Source organism: Hyla sarda, unplaced genomic scaffold (assembly GCF_029499605.1).
Source record: "Hyla sarda isolate aHylSar1 unplaced genomic scaffold, aHylSar1.hap1 scaffold_376, whole genome shotgun sequence".
In the NCBI taxonomy this organism is placed as follows: domain Eukaryota; kingdom Metazoa; phylum Chordata; class Amphibia; order Anura; family Hylidae; genus Hyla; species Hyla sarda.
The window spans coordinates 207,416-232,450 of record NW_026610395.1 but is presented as its reverse complement, the minus strand read 5'-3'; the positions used below and the strand labels follow the sequence as shown (position 1 = coordinate 232,450).

Genomic DNA, 25,035 nt, shown 5'->3' with positions numbered 1-25,035 from the left:
ATTATACATAGGTGCTGAATACATAAAAAGCGACTGTTCAGCGACAGACAAGTCGCATCGGCTGAAAGTAGGCCAGAATGTCAGTCCATGTTGGAGCAGGTTTAGATACAGTCTAAAGCATAGATCTCAAAGTCTGTGCACAGAATTTAGCAAGGGCCTCGCACCTTCTGATGCATCAGGTAGGTGCACTATAGCATAGCCTAACCCTCTGTACTTTGGTCTATATTGATGCGGGACATAGACAGCCAGCTGATGACCAATCCATTAGTGCAATGGATGGCTGGAAGCATTTGTCTTTGCCTTTGCAATACCACAGAAGCAATGCATGGTCAATGTACAGCAATGACACACCTGTGTGAACAGCCAGGAGACCCCCCCATGTTATGTTACATAGTTACATAGTTAGTACGGTCGAAAAAAGACATATGTCCATCAAGTTCAACCAGGGAATTAAGGGGTAGGGGTGTGGCGCGATATTGGGGAAGGGATGAGATTTTATATTTCTTCATAAGCATTAATCTTATTTTGTCAATTAGGAACATTCAGCACCCACCCGCTATCAAGGCAGCTGCCTATCATGTCATGCCCTACCTGCACAGGTGTGCTGGCTACTCAAATGATCCAATTAAGGAGGCCATTTAGTCAGCAGCAGCAGAAGTCCTGTGCCTGGACGCTCCAACAGCGGCCAGACACAAGCAGAAGCAGCAGAAGCAGCAGCAGCACCACCTTTTGTTTTTTGGCTGCAGCAGCAGCAGCAGCAGCAGCAAGGCCCACAGGGCTGGCTAGCTGGCTAGCCAGCAAGCAGGTAGCAATGAAAGTAGGAATCTTTCTTTTTAACCCTGTAAGGGGGTGGTGCACTGTACCCGAAGATACTGCCATATCGGGTCAATGCATAGGGCGACGGAAGCAAGCTTCGAAATCGGCCCCCGTTCTCAAAAATCCATTTAATATATGGTCCCCAGATAGGGGACGTATCAGATATTAAACTGATAAGAACAGATACTACACTTGATCTTAGCCAAAAGGCCGAGAAGCGATAACCGTGAAAGGGGCGGGCCCAACAAGGTCCCCTTCATGGGCACTATCACTGCTTGCTGTCAGGGAGGCTGCCAGACAATTTTCCATGCACACTCTGGGCTGGGGGGCAGTCAACCACCAGTACACACAGCAGAACCTAAACCCATACCATTATTGCTAAGCAGCAAGACAGGGGCCCATTGCACTCCCACGGGGCCTTTTTAAATGCAATCCATAACCCGGATTTGCCAGGAACCCTTCTTACTCCTCCTACTTGCATGTGACACTGGGCTTAGGATCTGCATAGGAAACACACACACAAGCACACACCTACCTTTGTTGCCTGCAGATGCCTCCTTGGCTGTCCCCAAACGGTATCAAACCAACACCCACGGGAAGCTGTAAGCATAGAGGACATGCCTGCACCCCATTGGACTTACCTGTGTGGGTTAAATCCGGGTTATTTGACAACCTATGGCGGTGATGGTTCTGCTCAGGCAGAGCAGTGCTGATGCTCCTCATAAAGCTGTCGCTGCTGTGAAGGTTCTAGGTGACATCACAATCCCTATGGTTACATACACAACAAAGCTGGGTTGTTGTTGTTTACACTCTGCAAGGCCTGTGGAAGTGAGTGACATCATAGCACTGTAGTTCTGAGGGTTCTAGATGGATGCAACAATCTCCTGTTGCTTCTATGAAGGCCATAATAGACGACATCACCAAACAGCTCCATAGTCACATACACAGCAAAGGAGAGATGTTGTTTACACCTAGTGATGTCAGTGGTATTGAGTGACATCACAGCACAGTGCTAAGGCTCCTGGGCCTGGACACAGCAGCGGCTGCAATATCTCAACGGAGAATACGTTTATATATATGTGTGTGTGTGCGCGTATATATATATATATATATATATATATATATATATATATATATTTCTCCGCCGAAATCACTTTTAAACCCATTTCCACCTTTTTTTCCCTTCTCTTCCTCTTACTTTTTTTTCACGTTTTTTTACGTTTTTCTCCTTTTCGCCTCTTTTCTGGGCGTATTATTCTTCTTTTTCTTCTTTTTTTTCGTCTAATGCATACCCCATCAGTGCAGCAATGCTTATTCAATACCGCCAGCAGATGGAGACACTGGGGGATAATTTTCTAAGGATTTATACTGATTTTTCCTGTCTGAATTTGTCGCACAGAAAGTTGCAGGCCAAATATGTGTGACATTTCTGCGACTTTAGCTTCTAGAGCATTTTTACAACATTATACATAGGTGCTGAATACATAAAAAGCGACTGTTCAGCGACAGACAAGTCGCATCGGCTGAAAGTAGGCCAGAATGTCAGTCCATGTTGGAGCAGGTTTAGATACAGTCTAAAGCATAGATCTCAAAGTCTGTGCACAGAATTTAGCAAGGGCCTCGCACCTTCTGATGCATCAGGTAGGTGCACTATAGCATAGCCTAACCCTCTGTACTTTGGTCTATATTGATGCGGGACATAGACAGCCAGCTGATGACCAATCCATTAGTGCAATGGATGGCTGGAAGCATTTGTCTTTGCCTTTGCAATACCACAGAAGCAATGCATGGTCAATGTACAGCAATGACACACCTGTGTGAACAGCCAGGAGACCCCCCCATGTTATGTTACATAGTTACATAGTTAGTACGGTCGAAAAAAGACATATGTCCATCAAGTTCAACCAGGGAATTAAGGGGTAGGGGTGTGGCGCGATATTGGGGAAGGGATGAGATTTTATATTTCTTCATAAGCATTAATCTTATTTTGTCAATTAGGAACATTCAGCACCCACCCGCTATCAAGGCAGCTGCCTATCATGTCATGCCCTACCTGCACAGGTGTGCTGGCTACTCAAATGATCCAATTAAGGAGGCCATTTAGTCAGCAGCAGCAGAAGTCCTGTGCCTGGACGCTCCAACAGCGGCCAGACACAAGCAGAAGCAGCAGAAGCAGCAGCAGCACCACCTTTTGTTTTTTGGCTGCAGCAGCAGCAGCAGCAGCAGCAAGGCCCACAGGGCTGGCTAGCTGGCTAGCCAGCAAGCAGGTAGCAATGAAAGTAGGAATCTTTCTTTTTAACCCTGTAAGGGGGTGGTGCACTGTACCCGAAGATACTGCCATATCGGGTCAATGCATAGGGCGACGGAAGCAAGCTTCGAAATCGGCCCCCGTTCTCAAAAATCCATTTAATATATGGTCCCCAGATAGGGGACGTATCAGATATTAAACTGATAAGAACAGATACTACACTTGATCTTAGCCAAAAGGCCGAGAAGCGATAACCGTGAAAGGGGCGGGCCCAACAAGGTCCCCTTCATGGGCACTATCACTGCTTGCTGTCAGGGAGGCTGCCAGACAATTTTCCATGCACACTCTGGGCTGGGGGGCAGTCAACCACCAGTACACACAGCAGAACCTAAACCCATACCATTATTGCTAAGCAGCAAGACAGGGGCCCATTGCACTCCCACGGGGCCTTTTTAAATGCAATCCATAACCCGGATTTGCCAGGAACCCTTCTTACTCCTCCTACTTGCATGTGACACTGGGCTTAGGATCTGCATAGGAAACACACACACAAGCACACACCTACCTTTGTTGCCTGCAGATGCCTCCTTGGCTGTCCCCAAACGGTATCAAACCAACACCCACGGGAAGCTGTAAGCATAGAGGACATGCCTGCACCCCATTGGACTTACCTGTGTGGGTTAAATCCGGGTTATTTGACAACCTATGGCGGTGATGGTTCTGCTCAGGCAGAGCAGTGCTGATGCTCCTCATAAAGCTGTCGCTGCTGTGAAGGTTCTAGGTGACATCACAATCCCTATGGTTACATACACAACAAAGCTGGGTTGTTGTTGTTTACACTCTGCAAGGCCTGTGGAAGTGAGTGACATCATAGCACTGTAGTTCTGAGGGTTCTAGATGGATGCAACAATCTCCTGTTGCTTCTATGAAGGCCATAATAGACGACATCACCAAACAGCTCCATAGTCACATACACAGCAAAGGAGAGATGTTGTTTACACCTAGTGATGTCAGTGGTATTGAGTGACATCACAGCACAGTGCTAAGGCTCCTGGGCCTGGACACAGCAGCGGCTGCAATATCTCAACGGAGAATACGTTTATATATATGTGTGTGTGTGCGCGTATATATATATATATATATATATATATATATATATATATATATATATATATATATTTCTCCGCCGAAATCACTTTTAAACCCATTTCCACCTTTTTTTCCCTTCTCTTCCTCTTACTTTTTTTTCACGTTTTTTTACGTTTTTCTCCTTTTCGCCTCTTTTCTGGGCGTATTATTCTTCTTTTTCTTCTTTTTTTTCGTCTAATGCATACCCCATCAGTGCAGCAATGCTTATTCAATACCGCCAGCAGATGGAGACACTGGGGGATAATTTTCTAAGGATTTATACTGATTTTTCCTGTCTGAATTTGTCGCACAGAAAGTTGCAGGCCAAATATGTGTGACATTTCTGCGACTTTAGCTTCTAGAGCATTTTTACAACATTATACATAGGTGCTGAATACATAAAAAGCGACTGTTCAGCGACAGACAAGTCGCATCGGCTGAAAGTAGGCCAGAATGTCAGTCCATGTTGGAGCAGGTTTAGATACAGTCTAAAGCATAGATCTCAAAGTCTGTGCACAGAATTTAGCAAGGGCCTCGCACCTTCTGATGCATCAGGTAGGTGCACTATAGCATAGCCTAACCCTCTGTACTTTGGTCTATATTGATGCGGGACATAGACAGCCAGCTGATGACCAATCCATTAGTGCAATGGATGGCTGGAAGCATTTGTCTTTGCCTTTGCAATACCACAGAAGCAATGCATGGTCAATGTACAGCAATGACACACCTGTGTGAACAGCCAGGAGACCCCCCCATGTTATGTTACATAGTTACATAGTTAGTACGGTCGAAAAAAGACATATGTCCATCAAGTTCAACCAGGGAATTAAGGGGTAGGGGTGTGGCGCGATATTGGGGAAGGGATGAGATTTTATATTTCTTCATAAGCATTAATCTTATTTTGTCAATTAGGAACATTCAGCACCCACCCGCTATCAAGGCAGCTGCCTATCATGTCATGCCCTACCTGCACAGGTGTGCTGGCTACTCAAATGATCCAATTAAGGAGGCCATTTAGTCAGCAGCAGCAGAAGTCCTGTGCCTGGACGCTCCAACAGCGGCCAGACACAAGCAGAAGCAGCAGAAGCAGCAGCAGCACCACCTTTTGTTTTTTGGCTGCAGCAGCAGCAGCAGCAGCAGCAGCAAGGCCCACAGGGCTGGCTAGCTGGCTAGCCAGCAAGCAGGTAGCAATGAAAGTAGGAATCTTTCTTTTTAACCCTGTAAGGGGGTGGTGCACTGTACCCGAAGATACTGCCATATCGGGTCAATGCATAGGGCGACGGAAGCAAGCTTCGAAATCGGCCCCCGTTCTCAAAAATCCATTTAATATATGGTCCCCAGATAGGGGACGTATCAGATATTAAACTGATAAGAACAGATACTACACTTGATCTTAGCCAAAAGGCCGAGAAGCGATAACCGTGAAAGGGGCGGGCCCAACAAGGTCCCCTTCATGGGCACTATCACTGCTTGCTGTCAGGGAGGCTGCCAGACAATTTTCCATGCACACTCTGGGCTGGGGGGCAGTCAACCACCAGTACACACAGCAGAACCTAAACCCATACCATTATTGCTAAGCAGCAAGACAGGGGCCCATTGCACTCCCACGGGGCCTTTTTAAATGCAATCCATAACCCGGATTTGCCAGGAACCCTTCTTACTCCTCCTACTTGCATGTGACACTGGGCTTAGGATCTGCATAGGAAACACACACACAAGCACACACCTACCTTTGTTGCCTGCAGATGCCTCCTTGGCTGTCCCCAAACGGTATCAAACCAACACCCACGGGAAGCTGTAAGCATAGAGGACATGCCTGCACCCCATTGGACTTACCTGTGTGGGTTAAATCCGGGTTATTTGACAACCTATGGCGGTGATGGTTCTGCTCAGGCAGAGCAGTGCTGATGCTCCTCATAAAGCTGTCGCTGCTGTGAAGGTTCTAGGTGACATCACAATCCCTATGGTTACATACACAACAAAGCTGGGTTGTTGTTGTTTACACTCTGCAAGGCCTGTGGAAGTGAGTGACATCATAGCACTGTAGTTCTGAGGGTTCTAGATGGATGCAACAATCTCCTGTTGCTTCTATGAAGGCCATAATAGACGACATCACCAAACAGCTCCATAGTCACATACACAGCAAAGGAGAGATGTTGTTTACACCTAGTGATGTCAGTGGTATTGAGTGACATCACAGCACAGTGCTAAGGCTCCTGGGCCTGGACACAGCAGCGGCTGCAATATCTCAACGGAGCGTGCGCGTATATATATATATATATATATATATATATATATATATATATATATATATTTCTCCGCCGAAATCACTTTTAAACCCATTTCCACCTTTTTTTCCCTTCTCTTCCTCTTACTTTTTTTTCACGTTTTTTTACGTTTTTCTCCTTTTCGCCTCTTTTCTGGGCGTATTATTCTTCTTTTTCTTCTTTTTTTTCATCTAATGCATACCCCATCAGTGCAGCAATGCTTATTCAATACCGCCAGCAGATGGAGACACTGGGGGATAATTTTCTAAGGATTTATACTGATTTTTCCTGTCTGAATTTGTCGCACAGAAAGTTGCAGGCCAAATATGTGTGACATTTCTGCGACTTTAGCTTCTAGAGCATTTTTACAACATTATACATAGGTGCTGAATACATAAAAAGCGACTGTTCAGCGACAGACAAGTCGCATCGGCTGAAAGTAGGCCAGAATGTCAGTCCATGTTGGAGCAGGTTTAGATACAGTCTAAAGCATAGATCTCAAAGTCTGTGCACAGAATTTAGCAAGGGCCTCGCACCTTCTGATGCATCAGGTAGGTGCACTATAGCATAGCCTAACCCTCTGTACTTTGGTCTATATTGATGCGGGACATAGACAGCCAGCTGATGACCAATCCATTAGTGCAATGGATGGCTGGAAGCATTTGTCTTTGCCTTTGCAATACCACAGAAGCAATGCATGGTCAATGTACAGCAATGACACACCTGTGTGAACAGCCAGGAGACCCCCCCATGTTATGTTACATAGTTACATAGTTAGTACGGTCGAAAAAAGACATATGTCCATCAAGTTCAACCAGGGAATTAAGGGGTAGGGGTGTGGCGCGATATTGGGGAAGGGATGAGATTTTATATTTCTTCATAAGCATTAATCTTATTTTGTCAATTAGGAACATTCAGCACCCACCCGCTATCAAGGCAGCTGCCTATCATGTCATGCCCTACCTGCACAGGTGTGCTGGCTACTCAAATGATCCAATTAAGGAGGCCATTTAGTCAGCAGCAGCAGAAGTCCTGTGCCTGGACGCTCCAACAGCGGCCAGACACAAGCAGAAGCAGCAGAAGCAGCAGCAGCACCACCTTTTGTTTTTTGGCTGCAGCAGCAGCAGCAGCAGCAGCAAGGCCCACAGGGCTGGCTAGCTGGCTAGCCAGCAAGCAGGTAGCAATGAAAGTAGGAATCTTTCTTTTTAACCCTGTAAGGGGGTGGTGCACTGTACCCGAAGATACTGCCATATCGGGTCAATGCATAGGGCGACGGAAGCAAGCTTCGAAATCGGCCCCCGTTCTCAAAAATCCATTTAATATATGGTCCCCAGATAGGGGACGTATCAGATATTAAACTGATAAGAACAGATACTACACTTGATCTTAGCCAAAAGGCCGAGAAGCGATAACCGTGAAAGGGGCGGGCCCAACAAGGTCCCCTTCATGGGCACTATCACTGCTTGCTGTCAGGGAGGCTGCCAGACAATTTTCCATGCACACTCTGGGCTGGGGGGCAGTCAACCACCAGTACACACAGCAGAACCTAAACCCATACCATTATTGCTAAGCAGCAAGACAGGGGCCCATTGCACTCCCACGGGGCCTTTTTAAATGCAATCCATAACCCGGATTTGCCAGGAACCCTTCTTACTCCTCCTACTTGCATGTGACACTGGGCTTAGGATCTGCATAGGAAACACACACACAAGCACACACCTACCTTTGTTGCCTGCAGATGCCTCCTTGGCTGTCCCCAAACGGTATCAAACCAACACCCACGGGAAGCTGTAAGCATAGAGGACATGCCTGCACCCCATTGGACTTACCTGTGTGGGTTAAATCCGGGTTATTTGACAACCTATGGCGGTGATGGTTCTGCTCAGGCAGAGCAGTGCTGATGCTCCTCATAAAGCTGTCGCTGCTGTGAAGGTTCTAGGTGACATCACAATCCCTATGGTTACATACACAACAAAGCTGGGTTGTTGTTGTTTACACTCTGCAAGGCCTGTGGAAGTGAGTGACATCATAGCACTGTAGTTCTGAGGGTTCTAGATGGATGCAACAATCTCCTGTTGCTTCTATGAAGGCCATAATAGACGACATCACCAAACAGCTCCATAGTCACATACACAGCAAAGGAGAGATGTTGTTTACACCTAGTGATGTCAGTGGTATTGAGTGACATCACAGCACAGTGCTAAGGCTCCTGGGCCTGGACACAGCAGCGGCTGCAATATCTCAACGGAGAATACGTTTATATATATGTGTGTGTGTGCGCGTATATATATATATATATATATATATATATATATATATATTTCTCCGCCGAAATCACTTTTAAACCCATTTCCACCTTTTTTTCCCTTCTCTTCCTCTTACTTTTTTTTCACGTTTTTTTACGTTTTTCTCCTTTTCGCCTCTTTTCTGGGCGTATTATTCTTCTTTTTCTTCTTTTTTTTCGTCTAATGCATACCCCATCAGTGCAGCAATGCTTATTCAATACCGCCAGCAGATGGAGACACTGGGGGATAATTTTCTAAGGATTTATACTGATTTTTCCTGTCTGAATTTGTCGCACAGAAAGTTGCAGGCCAAATATGTGTGACATTTCTGCGACTTTAGCTTCTAGAGCATTTTTACAACATTATACATAGGTGCTGAATACATAAAAAGCGACTGTTCAGCGACAGACAAGTCGCATCGGCTGAAAGTAGGCCAGAATGTCAGTCCATGTTGGAGCAGGTTTAGATACAGTCTAAAGCATAGATCTCAAAGTCTGTGCACAGAATTTAGCAAGGGCCTCGCACCTTCTGATGCATCAGGTAGGTGCACTATAGCATAGCCTAACCCTCTGTACTTTGGTCTATATTGATGCGGGACATAGACAGCCAGCTGATGACCAATCCATTAGTGCAATGGATGGCTGGAAGCATTTGTCTTTGCCTTTGCAATACCACAGAAGCAATGCATGGTCAATGTACAGCAATGACACACCTGTGTGAACAGCCAGGAGACCCCCCCATGTTATGTTACATAGTTACATAGTTAGTACGGTCGAAAAAAGACATATGTCCATCAAGTTCAACCAGGGAATTAAGGGGTAGGGGTGTGGCGCGATATTGGGGAAGGGATGAGATTTTATATTTCTTCATAAGCATTAATCTTATTTTGTCAATTAGGAACATTCAGCACCCACCCGCTATCAAGGCAGCTGCCTATCATGTCATGCCCTACCTGCACAGGTGTGCTGGCTACTCAAATGATCCAATTAAGGAGGCCATTTAGTCAGCAGCAGCAGAAGTCCTGTGCCTGGACGCTCCAACAGCGGCCAGACACAAGCAGAAGCAGCAGAAGCAGCAGCAGCACCACCTTTTGTTTTTTGGCTGCAGCAGCAGCAGCAGCAGCAGCAAGGCCCACAGGGCTGGCTAGCTGGCTAGCCAGCAAGCAGGTAGCAATGAAAGTAGGAATCTTTCTTTTTAACCCTGTAAGGGGGTGGTGCACTGTACCCGAAGATACTGCCATATCGGGTCAATGCATAGGGCGACGGAAGCAAGCTTCGAAATCGGCCCCCGTTCTCAAAAATCCATTTAATATATGGTCCCCAGATAGGGGACGTATCAGATATTAAACTGATAAGAACAGATACTACACTTGATCTTAGCCAAAAGGCCGAGAAGCGATAACCGTGAAAGGGGCGGGCCCAACAAGGTCCCCTTCATGGGCACTATCACTGCTTGCTGTCAGGGAGGCTGCCAGACAATTTTCCATGCACACTCTGGGCTGGGGGGCAGTCAACCACCAGTACACACAGCAGAACCTAAACCCATACCATTATTGCTAAGCAGCAAGACAGGGGCCCATTGCACTCCCACGGGGCCTTTTTAAATGCAATCCATAACCCGGATTTGCCAGGAACCCTTCTTACTCCTCCTACTTGCATGTGACACTGGGCTTAGGATCTGCATAGGAAACACACACACAAGCACACACCTACCTTTGTTGCCTGCAGATGCCTCCTTGGCTGTCCCCAAACGGTATCAAACCAACACCCACGGGAAGCTGTAAGCATAGAGGACATGCCTGCACCCCATTGGACTTACCTGTGTGGGTTAAATCCGGGTTATTTGACAACCTATGGCGGTGATGGTTCTGCTCAGGCAGAGCAGTGCTGATGCTCCTCATAAAGCTGTCGCTGCTGTGAAGGTTCTAGGTGACATCACAATCCCTATGGTTACATACACAACAAAGCTGGGTTGTTGTTGTTTACACTCTGCAAGGCCTGTGGAAGTGAGTGACATCATAGCACTGTAGTTCTGAGGGTTCTAGATGGATGCAACAATCTCCTGTTGCTTCTATGAAGGCCATAATAGACGACATCACCAAACAGCTCCATAGTCACATACACAGCAAAGGAGAGATGTTGTTTACACCTAGTGATGTCAGTGGTATTGAGTGACATCACAGCACAGTGCTAAGGCTCCTGGGCCTGGACACAGCAGCGGCTGCAATATCTCAACGGAGCGTGCGCGTATATATATATATATATATATATATATATATATATATATATATATATATTTCTCCGCCGAAATCACTTTTAAACCCATTTCCACCTTTTTTTCCCTTCTCTTCCTCTTACTTTTTTTTCACGTTTTTTTACGTTTTTCTCCTTTTCGCCTCTTTTCTGGGCGTATTATTCTTCTTTTTCTTCTTTTTTTTCGTCTAATGCATACCCCATCAGTGCAGCAATGCTTATTCAATACCGCCAGCAGATGGAGACACTGGGGGATAATTTTCTAAGGATTTATACTGATTTTTCCTGTCTGAATTTGTCGCACAGAAAGTTGCAGGCCAAATATGTGTGACATTTCTGCGACTTTAGCTTCTAGAGCATTTTTACAACATTATACATAGGTGCTGAATACATAAAAAGCGACTGTTCAGCGACAGACAAGTCGCATCGGCTGAAAGTAGGCCAGAATGTCAGTCCATGTTGGAGCAGGTTTAGATACAGTCTAAAGCATAGATCTCAAAGTCTGTGCACAGAATTTAGCAAGGGCCTCGCACCTTCTGATGCATCAGGTAGGTGCACTATAGCATAGCCTAACCCTCTGTACTTTGGTCTATATTGATGCGGGACATAGACAGCCAGCTGATGACCAATCCATTAGTGCAATGGATGGCTGGAAGCATTTGTCTTTGCCTTTGCAATACCACAGAAGCAATGCATGGTCAATGTACAGCAATGACACACCTGTGTGAACAGCCAGGAGACCCCCCCATGTTATGTTACATAGTTACATAGTTAGTACGGTCGAAAAAAGACATATGTCCATCAAGTTCAACCAGGGAATTAAGGGGTAGGGGTGTGGCGCGATATTGGGGAAGGGATGAGATTTTATATTTCTTCATAAGCATTAATCTTATTTTGTCAATTAGGAACATTCAGCACCCACCCGCTATCAAGGCAGCTGCCTATCATGTCATGCCCTACCTGCACAGGTGTGCTGGCTACTCAAATGATCCAATTAAGGAGGCCATTTAGTCAGCAGCAGCAGAAGTCCTGTGCCTGGACGCTCCAACAGCGGCCAGACACAAGCAGAAGCAGCAGAAGCAGCAGCAGCACCACCTTTTGTTTTTTGGCTGCAGCAGCAGCAGCAGCAGCAGCAAGGCCCACAGGGCTGGCTAGCTGGCTAGCCAGCAAGCAGGTAGCAATGAAAGTAGGAATCTTTCTTTTTAACCCTGTAAGGGGGTGGTGCACTGTACCCGAAGATACTGCCATATCGGGTCAATGCATAGGGCGACGGAAGCAAGCTTCGAAATCGGCCCCCGTTCTCAAAAATCCATTTAATATATGGTCCCCAGATAGGGGACGTATCAGATATTAAACTGATAAGAACAGATACTACACTTGATCTTAGCCAAAAGGCCGAGAAGCGATAACCGTGAAAGGGGCGGGCCCAACAAGGTCCCCTTCATGGGCACTATCACTGCTTGCTGTCAGGGAGGCTGCCAGACAATTTTCCATGCACACTCTGGGCTGGGGGGCAGTCAACCACCAGTACACACAGCAGAACCTAAACCCATACCATTATTGCTAAGCAGCAAGACAGGGGCCCATTGCACTCCCACGGGGCCTTTTTAAATGCAATCCATAACCCGGATTTGCCAGGAACCCTTCTTACTCCTCCTACTTGCATGTGACACTGGGCTTAGGATCTGCATAGGAAACACACACACAAGCACACACCTACCTTTGTTGCCTGCAGATGCCTCCTTGGCTGTCCCCAAACGGTATCAAACCAACACCCACGGGAAGCTGTAAGCATAGAGGACATGCCTGCACCCCATTGGACTTACCTGTGTGGGTTAAATCCGGGTTATTTGACAACCTATGGCGGTGATGGTTCTGCTCAGGCAGAGCAGTGCTGATGCTCCTCATAAAGCTGTCGCTGCTGTGAAGGTTCTAGGTGACATCACAATCCCTATGGTTACATACACAACAAAGCTGGGTTGTTGTTGTTTACACTCTGCAAGGCCTGTGGAAGTGAGTGACATCATAGCACTGTAGTTCTGAGGGTTCTAGATGGATGCAACAATCTCCTGTTGCTTCTATGAAGGCCATAATAGACGACATCACCAAACAGCTCCATAGTCACATACACAGCAAAGGAGAGATGTTGTTTACACCTAGTGATGTCAGTGGTATTGAGTGACATCACAGCACAGTGCTAAGGCTCCTGGGCCTGGACACAGCAGCGGCTGCAATATCTCAACGGAGAATACGTTTATATATATGTGTGTGTGTGCGCGTATATATATATATATATATATATATATATATATATATATATATTTCTCCGCCGAAATCACTTTTAAACCCATTTCCACCTTTTTTTCCCTTCTCTTCCTCTTACTTTTTTTTCACGTTTTTTTACGTTTTTCTCCTTTTCGCCTCTTTTCTGGGCGTATTATTCTTCTTTTTCTTCTTTTTTTTCGTCTAATGCATACCCCATCAGTGCAGCAATGCTTATTCAATACCGCCAGCAGATGGAGACACTGGGGGATAATTTTCTAAGGATTTATACTGATTTTTCCTGTCTGAATTTGTCGCACAGAAAGTTGCAGGCCAAATATGTGTGACATTTCTGCGACTTTAGCTTCTAGAGCATTTTTACAACATTATACATAGGTGCTGAATACATAAAAAGCGACTGTTCAGCGACAGACAAGTCGCATCGGCTGAAAGTAGGCCAGAATGTCAGTCCATGTTGGAGCAGGTTTAGATACAGTCTAAAGCATAGATCTCAAAGTCTGTGCACAGAATTTAGCAAGGGCCTCGCACCTTCTGATGCATCAGGTAGGTGCACTATAGCATAGCCTAACCCTCTGTACTTTGGTCTATATTGATGCGGGACATAGACAGCCAGCTGATGACCAATCCATTAGTGCAATGGATGGCTGGAAGCATTTGTCTTTGCCTTTGCAATACCACAGAAGCAATGCATGGTCAATGTACAGCAATGACACACCTGTGTGAACAGCCAGGAGACCCCCCCATGTTATGTTACATAGTTACATAGTTAGTACGGTCGAAAAAAGACATATGTCCATCAAGTTCAACCAGGGAATTAAGGGGTAGGGGTGTGGCGCGATATTGGGGAAGGGATGAGATTTTATATTTCTTCATAAGCATTAATCTTATTTTGTCAATTAGGAACATTCAGCACCCACCCGCTATCAAGGCAGCTGCCTATCATGTCATGCCCTACCTGCACAGGTGTGCTGGCTACTCAAATGATCCAATTAAGGAGGCCATTTAGTCAGCAGCAGCAGAAGTCCTGTGCCTGGACGCTCCAACAGCGGCCAGACACAAGCAGAAGCAGCAGAAGCAGCAGCAGCACCACCTTTTGTTTTTTGGCTGCAGCAGCAGCAGCAGCAGCAGCAAGGCCCACAGGGCTGGCTAGCTGGCTAGCCAGCAAGCAGGTAGCAATGAAAGTAGGAATCTTTCTTTTTAACCCTGTAAGGGGGTGGTGCACTGTACCCGAAGATACTGCCATATCGGGTCAATGCATAGGGCGACGGAAGCAAGCTTCGAAATCGGCCCCCGTTCTCAAAAATCCATTTAATATATGGTCCCCAGATAGGGGACGTATCAGATATTAAACTGATAAGAACAGATACTACACTTGATCTTAGCCAAAAGGCCGAGAAGCGATAACCGTGAAAGGGGCGGGCCCAACAAGGTCCCCTTCATGGGCACTATCACTGCTTGCTGTCAGGGAGGCTGCCAGACAATTTTCCATGCACACTCTGGGCTGGGGGGGCAGTCAACCACCAGTACACACAGCAGAACCTAAACCCATACCATTATTGCTAAGCAGCAAGACAGGGGCCCATTGCACTCCCACGGGGCCTTTTTAAATGCAATCCATAACCCGGATTTGCCAGGAACCCTTCTGTACTCCTCCTACTTGCATGTGACACTGGGCTTAGGATCTGCATAGGAAACACACACACAAGCACACACCTACCTTTGTTGCCTGCAGATGCCTCCTTGGCTGTCCCCAAACGGTATCAAACCAACACCCACGGCGAAGCTGTAAGCATAGAGGACCATGCCTGCACCCCATTGGACTTACCTGTGTGGGTTAAATCCGGGTTATTTGACAACCTATGGCGGTGATGGTTCTGCTCAGGCAGAGCAGTGCTGATGCTCCTCATAAAGCTGTCGCTGCTGTGAAGGTTCTAGGTGACATCACAATCCCTATGGTTACATACACAACAAAGCTGGGTTGTTGTTGTTTACACTCTGCAAGGCCTGTGGAAGTGAGTGACATCATAGCACTGTAGTTCTGAGGGTTCTAGATGGATGCAACAATCTCCTGTTGCTTCTATGAAGGCCCATAATAGACGACATCACCAAACAGCTCCATAGTCACATACACAGCAAAGGAGAGATGTTGTTTACACCTAGTGATGTCAGTGGTATTGAGTGACATCACAGCACAGTGCTAAGGCTCCTGGGCCTGGACACAGCAGCGGCTGCAATATCTCAACGGAGAATACGTTTATATATATGTGTGTGAGTGCGCGTATATATATATATATACTATATATATATACTATATATATATATATATTTCTCCGCCGAAATCACTTTTAAACCCATTTCCACCTTTTTTTCCCTTCTCTTCCTCTTACTTTTTTTTCACGTTTTTTTACGTTTTTTCTCCTTTTCGCCTCTTTTCTGGGCGTATTATTCTTCTTTTTCTTCTTTTTTTTCGTCTAATGCATACCCCATCAGTGCAGCAATGCTTATTCAATACCGCCAGCAGATGGAGACACTGGGGGATAATTTTCTAAGGATTTATACTGATTTTTCCTGTCTGAATTTGTCGCACAGAAAGTTGCAGGCCAAATATGTGTGACATTTCTGCGACTTTAGCTTCTAGAGCATTTTTACAACATTATACATAGGTGCTGAATACATAAAAAGCGACTGTTCAGCGACAGACAAGTCGCATCGGCTGAAAGTAGGCCAGAATGTCAGTCCATGTTGGAGCAGGTTTAGATACAGTCTAAAGCATAGATCTCAAAGTCTGTGCACAGAATTTAGCAAGGGCCTCGCACCTTCTGATGCATCAGGTAGGTGCACTATAGCATAGCCTAACCCTCTGTACTTTGGTCTATATTGATGCGGGACATAGACAGCCAGCTGATGACCAATCCATTAGTGCAATGGATGGCTGGAAGCATTTGTCTTTGCCTTTGCAATACCACAGAAGCAATGCATGGTCAATGTACAGCAATGACACACCTGTGTGAACAGCCAGGAGACCCCCCCATGTTATGTTACATAGTTACATAGTTAGTACGGTCGAAAAAAGACATATGTCCATCAAGTTCAACCAGGGAATTAAGGGGTAGGGGTGTGGCGCGATATTGGGGAAGGGATGAGATTTTATATTTCTTCATAAGCATTAATCTTATTTTGTCAATTAGGAACATTCAGCACCCACCCGCTATCAAGGCAGCTGCCTATCATGTCATGCCCTACCTGCACAGGTGTGCTGGCTACTCAAATGATCCAATTAAGGAGGCCATTTAGTCAGCAGCAGCAGAAGTCCTGTGCCTGGACGCTCCAACAGCGGCCAGACACAAGCAGAAGCAGCAGAAGCAGCAGCAGCACCACCTTTTGTTTTTTGGCTGCAGCAGCAGCAGCAGCAGCAGCAAGGCCCACAGGGCTGGCTAGCTGGCTAGCCAGCAAGCAGGTAGCAATGAAAGTAGGAATCTTTCTTTTTAACCCTGTAAGGGGGTGGTGCACTGTACCCGAAGATACTGCCATATCGGGTCAATGCATAGGGCGACGGAAGCAAGCTTCGAAATCGGCCCCCGTTCTCAAAAATCCATTTAATATATGGTCCCCAGATAGGGGACGTATCAGATATTAAACTGATAAGAACAGATACTACACTTGATCTTAGCCAAAAGGCCGAGAAGCGATAACCGTGAAAGGGGCGGGCCCAACAAGGTCCCCTTCATGGGCACTATCACTGCTTGCTGTCAGGGAGGCTGCCAGACAATTTTCCATGCACACTCTGGGCTGGGGGGCAGTCAACCACCAGTACACACAGCAGAACCTAAACCCATACCATTATTGCTAAGCAGCAAGACAGGGGCCCATTGCACTCCCACGGGGCCTTTTTAAATGCAATCCATAACCCGGATTTGCCAGGAACCCTTCTTACTCCTCCTACTTGCATGTGACACTGGCTTAGGATCTGCATAGGAAACACACACACAAGCACACACCTACCTTTGTTGCCTGCAGATGCCTCCTTGGCTGTCCCCAAACGGTATCAAACCAACACCCACGGGAAGCTGTAAGCATAGAGGACATGCCTGCACCCCATTGGACTTACCTGTGTGGGTTAAATCCGGGTTATTTGACAACCTATGGCGGTGATGGTTCTGCTCAGGCAGAGCAGTGCTGATGCTCCTCATAAAGCTGTCGCTGCTGTGAAGGTTCTAGGTGACATCACAATCCCTATGGTTACATACACAACAAAGCTGGGTTGTTGTTGTTTACACTCTGCAAGGCCTGTGGAAGTGAGTGACATCATAGCACTGTAGTTCTGAGGGTTCTAGATGGATGCAACAATCCTCCTGTTGCTTCTATGAAGGCCATAATAGACGACATCACCAAACAGCTCCATAGTCACATACACAGCAAAGGAGAGATGTTGTTTACACCTAGTGATGTCAGTGGTATTGAGTGACATCACAGCACAGTGCTAAGGCTCCTGGGCCTGGACACAGCAGCGGCTGCAATATCTCAACGGAGAATACGTTTATATATATGTGTGTGTGTGCGCGTATATATATATATATATATATATATATATATATATATATATATTTATCCGCCGAAATCACTTTTAAACCCATTTCCACCTTTTTTTCCCTTCTCTTCCTCTTACTTTTTTTTCACGTTTTTTTACGTTTTTCTCCTTTTCGCCCTCTTTTCTGGGCGTATTATTCTTCTTTTTCTTCTTTTTTTTCGTCTAATGCATACCCCATCAGTGCAGCAATGCTTATTCAATACCGCCAGCAGATGGAGAACACTGGGGGATAATTTTCTAAGGATTTATACTGATTTTTCCTGTCTGAATTTGTCGCACAGAAAGTTGCAGGCCAAATATGTGTGACATTTCTGCGACTTTAGCTTCTAGAGCATTTTTACAACATTATACATAGGTGCTGAATACATAAAAAGCGACTGTTCAGCGACAGACAAGTCGCATCGGCTGAAAGTAGGCCAGAATGTCAGTCCATGTTGGAGCAGGTTTAGATACAGTCTAAAGCATAGATCTCAAAGTCTGTGCACAGAATTTAGCAAGGCCTCGCACCTTCTGATGCATCAGGTAGGTGCACTATAGCATAGCCCTAACCCTCTGTACTTTGGTCTATATTGATGCGGGACATAGACAGCCAGCTGATGACCAATCCATTAGTGCAATGGATGGCTGGAAGCATTTGTCTTTGCCTTTGCAATACCACAGAAGCAATGCATGGTCAATGTACAGCAATGACACACCTGTGTGAACAGCCAGGAGACCCCCCCATGTTATGTTACATAGTTACATAGTTAGTACGGTCGAAAAAAGACATATGTCCATCAAGTTCAACCAGGGAATTAAGGGGTAGGGGTGTGGCGCGATATTGGGGAAGGGATGAGATTTTATATTTCTTCATAAGCATTAATCTTATTTTGTCAATTAGGAACATTCAGCACCCACCCGCTATCAAGGCAGCTGCCTATCATGTCATGCCCTACCTGCACAGGTGTGCTGGCTACTCAAATGATCCAATTAAGGAGGCCATTTAGTCAGCAGCAGCAGAAGTCCTGTGCCTGGACGCTCCAACAGCGGCCAGACACAAGCAGAAGCAGCAGAAGCAGCAGCAGCACCACCTTTTGTTTTTTGGCTGCAGCAGCAGCAGCAGCAGCAGCAAGGCCCACAGGGCTGGCTAGCTGGCTAGCCAGCAAGCAGGTAGCAATGAAAGTAGGAATCTTTCTTTTTAACCCTGTAAGGGGGTGGTGCACTGTACCCGAAGATACTGCCATATCGGGTCAATGCATAGGGCGACGGAAGCAAGCTTCGAAATCGGCCCCCGTTCTCAAAAATCCATTTAATATATGGTCCCCAGATAGGGGACGTATCAGATATTAAACTGATAAGAACAGATACTACACTTGATCTTAGCCAAAAGGCCGAGAAGCGATAACCGTGAAAGGGGCGGGCCCAACAAGGTCCCCTTCATGGGCACTATCACTGCTTGCTGTCAGGGAGGCTGCCAGACAATTTTCCATGCACACTCTGGGCTGGGGGGCAGTCAACCACCAGTACACACAGCAGAACCTAAACCCATACCATTATTGCTAAGCAGCAAGACAGGGGCCCATTGCACTCCCACGGGGCCTTTTTAAATGCAATCCATAACCCGGATTTGCCAGGAACCCTTCTTACTCCTCCTACTTGCATGTGACACTGGGCTTAGGATCTGCATAGGAAACACACACACAAGCACACACCTACCTTTGTTGCCTGCAGATGCCTCCTTGGCTGTCCCCAAACGGTATCAAACCAACACCCACGGGAAGCTGTAAGCATAGAGGACATGCCTGCACCCCATTGGACTTACCTGTGTGGGTTAAATCCGGGTTATTTGACAACCTATGGCGGTGATGGTTCTGCTCAGGCAGAGCAGTGCTGATGCTCCTCATAAAGCTGTCGCTGCTGTGAAGGTTCTAGGTGACATCACAATCCCTATGGTTACATACACAACAAAGCTGGGTTGTTGTTGTTTACACTCTGCAAGGCCTGTGGAAGTGAGTGACATCATAGCACTGTAGTTCTGAGGGTTCTAGATGGATGCAACAATCTCCTGTTGCTTCTATGAAGGCCATAATAGACGACATCACCAAACAGCTCCATAGTCACATACACAGCAAAGGAGAGATGTTGTTTACACCTAGTGATGTCAGTGGTATTGAGTGACATCACAGCACAGTGCGAAGGCTCCTGGGCCTGGACACAGCAGCGGCTGCAATATCTCAACGGAGAATACGTTTATATATATGTGTGTGTGTGCGCGTATATATATATATATATATATATATATATATATATATTTCTCCGCCGAAATCACTTTTAAACCCATTTCCACCTTTTTTTCCCTTCTCTTCCTCTTACTTTTTTTTCACGTTTTTTTACGTTTTTCTCCTTTTCGCCTCTTTTCTGGGCGTATTATTCTTCTTTTTCTTCTTTTTTTCGTCTAATGCATACCCCATCAGTGCAGCAATGCTTATTCAATACCGCCAGCAGATGGAGACACTGGGGGATAATTTTCTAAGGATTTATACTGATTTTTCCTGTCTGAATTTGTCGCACAGAAAGTTGCAGGCCAAATATGTGTGACATTTCTGCGACTTTAGCTTCTAGAGCATTTTTACAACATTATACATAGGTGCTGAATACATAAAAAGCGACTGTTCAGCGACAGACAAGTCGCATCGGCTGAAAGTAGGCCAGAATGTCAGTCCATGTTGGAGCAGGTTTAGATACAGTCTAAAGCATAGATCTCAAAGTCTGTGCACAGAATTTAGCAAGGGCCTCGCACCTTCTGATGCATCAGGTAGGTGCACAATAGCATAGCCTAACCCTCTGTACTTTGGTCTATATTGATGCGGGACATAGACAGCCAGCTGATGACCAATCCATTAGTGCAATGGATGGCTGGAAGCATTTGTCTTTGCCTTTGCAATACCACAGAAGCAATGCATGGTCAATGTACAGCAATGACACACCTGTGTGAACAGCCAGGAGACCCCCCCATGTTATGTTACATAGTTACATAGTTAGTACGGTCGAAAAAAGACATATGTCCATCAAGTTCAACCAGGGAATTAAGGGGTAGGGGTGTGGCGCGATATTGGGGAAGGGATGAGATTTTATATTTCTTCATAAGCATTAATCTTATTTTGTCAATTAGGAACATTCAGCACCCACCCGCTATCAAGGCAGCTGCCTATCATGTCATGCCCTACCTGCACAGGTGTGCTGGCTACTCAAATGATCCAATTAAGGAGGCCATTTAGTCAGCAGCAGCAGAAGTCCTGTGCCTGGACGCTCCAACAGCGGCCAGACACAAGCAGAAGCAGCAGAAGCAGCAGCAGCACCACCTTTTGTTTTTTGGCTGCAGCAGCAGCAGCAGCAGCAGCAAGGCCCACAGGGCTGGCTAGCTGGCTAGCCAGCAAGCAGGTAGCAATGAAAGTAGGAATCTTTCTTTTTAACCCTGTAAGGGGGTGGTGCACTGTACCCGAAGATACTGCCATATCGGGTCAATGCATAGGGCGACGGAAGCAAGCTTCGAAATCGGCCCCCGTTCTCAAAAATCCATTTAATATATGGTCCCCAGATAGGGGACGTATCAGATATTAAACTGATAAGAACAGATACTACACTTGATCTTAGCCAAAAGGCCGAGAAGCGATAACCGTGAAAGGGGCGGGCCCAACAAGGTCCCCTTCATGGGCACTATCACTGCTTGCTGTCAGGGAGGCTGCCAGACAATTTTCCATGCACACTCTGGGCTGGGGGGCAGTCAACCACCAGTACACACAGCAGAACCTAAACCCATACCATTATTGCTAAGCAGCAAGACAGGGGCCCATTGCACTCCCACGGGGCCTTTTTAAATGCAATCCATAACCCGGATTTGCCAGGAACCCTTCTTACTCCTCCTACTTGCATGTGACACTGGGCTTAGGATCTGCATAGGAAACACACACACAAGCACACACCTACCTTTGTTGCCTGCAGATGCCTCCTTGGCTGTCCCCAAACGGTATCAAACCAACACCCACGGGAAGCTGTAAGCATAGAGGACATGCCTGCACCCCATTGGACTTACCTGTGTGGGTTAAATCCGGGTTATTTGACAACCTATGGCGGTGATGGTTCTGCTCAGGCAGAGCAGTGCTGATGCTCCTCATAAAGCTGTCGCTGCTGTGAAGGTTCTAGGTGACATCACAATCCCTATGGTTACATACACAACAAAGCTGGGTTGTTGTTGTTTACACTCTGCAAGGCCTGTGGAAGTGAGTGACATCATAGCACTGTAGTTCTGAGGGTTCTAGATGGATGCAACAATCTCCTGTTGCTTCTATGAAGGCCATAATAGACGACATCACCAAACAGCTCCATAGTCACATACACAGCAAAGGAGAGATGTTGTTTACACCTAGTGATGTCAGTGGTATTGAGTGACATCACAGCACAGTGCTAAGGCTCCTGGGCCTGGACACAGCAGCGGCTGCAATATCTCAACGGAGAATACGTTTATATATATGTGTGTGTGTGCGCGTATATATATATATATATATATATATATATATATATATATATATATATTTCTCCGCCGAAATCACTTTTAAACCCATTTCCACCTTTTTTTCCCTTCTCTTCCTCTTACTTTTTTTTCACGTTTTTTTACGTTTTTCTCCTTTTCGCCTCTTTTCTGGGCGTATTATTCTTCTTTTTCTTCTTTTTTTTCGTCTAATGCATACCCCATCAGTGCAGCAATGCTTATTCAATACCGCCAGCAGATGGAGACACTGGGGGATAATTTTCTAAGGATTTATACTGATTTTTCCTGTCTGAATTTGTCGCACAGAAAGTTGCAGGCCAAATATGTGTGACATTTCTGCGACTTTAGCTTCTAGAGCATTTTTACAACATTATACATAGGTGCTGAATACATAAAAAGCGACTGTTCAGCGACAGACAAGTCGCATCGGCTGAAAGTAGGCCAGAATGTCAGTCCATGTTGGAGCAGGTTTAGATACAGTCTAAAGCATAGATCTCAAAGTCTGTGCACAGAATTTAGCAAGGGCCTCGCACCTTCTGATGCATCAGGTAGGTGCACTATAGCATAGCCTAACCCTCTGTACTTTGGTCTATATTGATGCGGGACATAGACAGCCAGCTGATGACCAATCCATTAGTGCAATGGATGGCTGGAAGCATTTGTCTTTGCCTTTGCAATACCACAGAAGCAATGCATGGTCAATGTACAGCAATGACACACCTGTGTGAACAGCCAGGAGACCCCCCCATGTTATGTTACATAGTTACATAGTTAGTACGGTCGAAAAAAGACATATGTCCATCAAGTTCAACCAGGGAATTAAGGGGTAGGGGTGTGGCGCGATATTGGGGAAGGGATGAGATTTTATATTTCTTCATAAGCATTAATCTTATTTTGTCAATTAGGAACATTCAGCACCCACCCGCTATCAAGGCAGCTGCCTATCATGTCATGCCCTACCTGCACAGGTGTGCTGGCTACTCAAATGATCCAATTAAGGAGGCCATTTAGTCAGCAGCAGCAGAAGTCCTGTGCCTGGACGCTCCAACAGCGGCCAGACACAAGCAGAAGCAGCAGAAGCAGCAGCAGCACCACCTTTTGTTTTTTGGCTGCAGCAGCAGCAGCAGCAGCAGCAAGGCCCACAGGGCTGGCTAGCTGGCTAGCCAGCAAGCAGGTAGCAATGAAAGTAGGAATCTTTCTTTTTAACCCTGTAAGGGGGTGGTGCACTGTACCCGAAGATACTGCCATATCGGGTCAATGCATAGGGCGACGGAAGCAAGCTTCGAAATCGGCCCCCGTTCTCAAAAATCCATTTAATATATGGTCCCCAGATAGGGGACGTATCAGATATTAAACTGATAAGAACAGATACTACACTTGATCTTAGCCAAAAGGCCGAGAAGCGATAACCGTGAAAGGGGCGGGCCCAACAAGGTCCCCTTCATGGGCACTATCACTGCTTGCTGTCAGGGAGGCTGCCAGACAATTTTCCATGCACACTCTGGGCTGGGGGGCAGTCAACCACCAGTACACACAGCAGAACCTAAACCCATACCATTATTGCTAAGCAGCAAGACAGGGGCCCATTGCACTCCCACGGGGCCTTTTTAAATGCAATCCATAACCCGGATTTGCCAGGAACCCTTCTTACTCCTCCTACTTGCATGTGACACTGGGCTTAGGATCTGCATAGGAAACACACACACAAGCACACACCTACCTTTGTTGCCTGCAGATGCCTCCTTGGCTGTCCCCAAACGGTATCAAACCAACACCCACGGGAAGCTGTAAGCATAGAGGACATGCCTGCACCCCATTGGACTTACCTGTGTGGGTTAAATCCGGGTTATTTGACAACCTATGGCGGTGATGGTTCTGCTCAGGCAGAGCAGTGCTGATGCTCCTCATAAAGCTGTCGCTGCTGTGAAGGTTCTAGGTGACATCACAATCCCTATGGTTACATACACAACAAAGCTGGGTTGTTGTTGTTTACACTCTGCAAGGCCTGTGGAAGTGAGTGACATCATAGCACTGTAGTTCTGAGGGTTCTAGATGGATGCAACAATCTCCTGTTGCTTCTATGAAGGCCATAATAGACGACATCACCAAACAGCTCCATAGTCACATACACAGCAAAGGAGAGATGTTGTTTACACCTAGTGATGTCAGTGGTATTGAGTGACATCACAGCACAGTGCTAAGGCTCCTGGGCCTGGACACAGCAGCGGCTGCAATATCTCAACGGAGAATACGTTTATATATATGTGTGTGTGTGCGCGTATATATATATATATATATATATATATATATATATATATATATATATTTCTCCGCCGAAATCACTTTTAAACCCATTTCCACCTTTTTTTCCCTTCTCTTCCTCTTACTTTTTTTTCACGTTTTTTTACGTTTTTCTCCTTTTCGCCTCTTTTCTGGGCGTATTATTCTTCTTTTTCTTCTTTTTTTTCGTCTAATGCATACCCCATCAGTGCAGCAATGCTTATTCAATACCGCCAGCAGATGGAGACACTGGGGGATAATTTTCTAAGGATTTATACTGATTTTTCCTGTCTGAATTTGTCGCACAGAAAGTTGCAGGCCAAATATGTGTGACATTTCTGCGACTTTAGCTTCTAGAGC

The 25,035-nt window shown here is 46.1% G+C and overlaps 11 non-coding genes across 11 annotated transcripts; all 11 read right to left on the bottom strand.

Annotated features, from left to right (window-relative positions):
• Window positions 1–847: 847 nt before the first annotated feature.
• Window positions 848–1,038, bottom strand: LOC130332365 (U2 spliceosomal RNA). Its single transcript, XR_008875068.1, has one exon. It is a non-coding gene; the product is annotated as a U2 spliceosomal RNA (small nuclear RNA).
• Window positions 1,039–3,125: 2,087 nt separating this feature from the next.
• LOC130332364 (U2 spliceosomal RNA) lies at window positions 3,126–3,316 on the bottom strand. The gene has a single exon (XR_008875067.1). It is a non-coding gene; the product is annotated as a U2 spliceosomal RNA (small nuclear RNA).
• A 2,102-nt stretch (window positions 3,317–5,418) lies between these two features.
• LOC130332363 (U2 spliceosomal RNA) lies at window positions 5,419–5,609 on the bottom strand. Its single transcript, XR_008875066.1, has one exon. It is a non-coding gene; the product is annotated as a U2 spliceosomal RNA (small nuclear RNA).
• A 2,069-nt stretch (window positions 5,610–7,678) lies between these two features.
• Window positions 7,679–7,869, bottom strand: LOC130332362 (U2 spliceosomal RNA). Its single transcript, XR_008875065.1, has one exon. It is a non-coding gene; the product is annotated as a U2 spliceosomal RNA (small nuclear RNA).
• A 2,083-nt stretch (window positions 7,870–9,952) lies between these two features.
• Window positions 9,953–10,143, bottom strand: LOC130332361 (U2 spliceosomal RNA). The gene has a single exon (XR_008875064.1). It is a non-coding gene; the product is annotated as a U2 spliceosomal RNA (small nuclear RNA).
• Window positions 10,144–12,212: 2,069 nt separating this feature from the next.
• Window positions 12,213–12,403, bottom strand: LOC130332360 (U2 spliceosomal RNA). The gene has a single exon (XR_008875063.1). It is a non-coding gene; the product is annotated as a U2 spliceosomal RNA (small nuclear RNA).
• A 2,087-nt stretch (window positions 12,404–14,490) lies between these two features.
• LOC130332358 (U2 spliceosomal RNA) lies at window positions 14,491–14,681 on the bottom strand. The gene has a single exon (XR_008875062.1). It is a non-coding gene; the product is annotated as a U2 spliceosomal RNA (small nuclear RNA).
• Window positions 14,682–16,778: 2,097 nt separating this feature from the next.
• Window positions 16,779–16,969, bottom strand: LOC130332357 (U2 spliceosomal RNA). The gene has a single exon (XR_008875061.1). It is a non-coding gene; the product is annotated as a U2 spliceosomal RNA (small nuclear RNA).
• Window positions 16,970–19,058: 2,089 nt separating this feature from the next.
• Window positions 19,059–19,249, bottom strand: LOC130332356 (U2 spliceosomal RNA). The gene has a single exon (XR_008875060.1). It is a non-coding gene; the product is annotated as a U2 spliceosomal RNA (small nuclear RNA).
• A 2,080-nt stretch (window positions 19,250–21,329) lies between these two features.
• Window positions 21,330–21,520, bottom strand: LOC130332354 (U2 spliceosomal RNA). Its single transcript, XR_008875058.1, has one exon. It is a non-coding gene; the product is annotated as a U2 spliceosomal RNA (small nuclear RNA).
• Window positions 21,521–23,611: 2,091 nt separating this feature from the next.
• On the bottom strand, window positions 23,612–23,802 carry LOC130332353 (U2 spliceosomal RNA). Its single transcript, XR_008875057.1, has one exon. It is a non-coding gene; the product is annotated as a U2 spliceosomal RNA (small nuclear RNA).
• Between the last annotated feature and the right edge of the window lie 1,233 nt (window positions 23,803–25,035).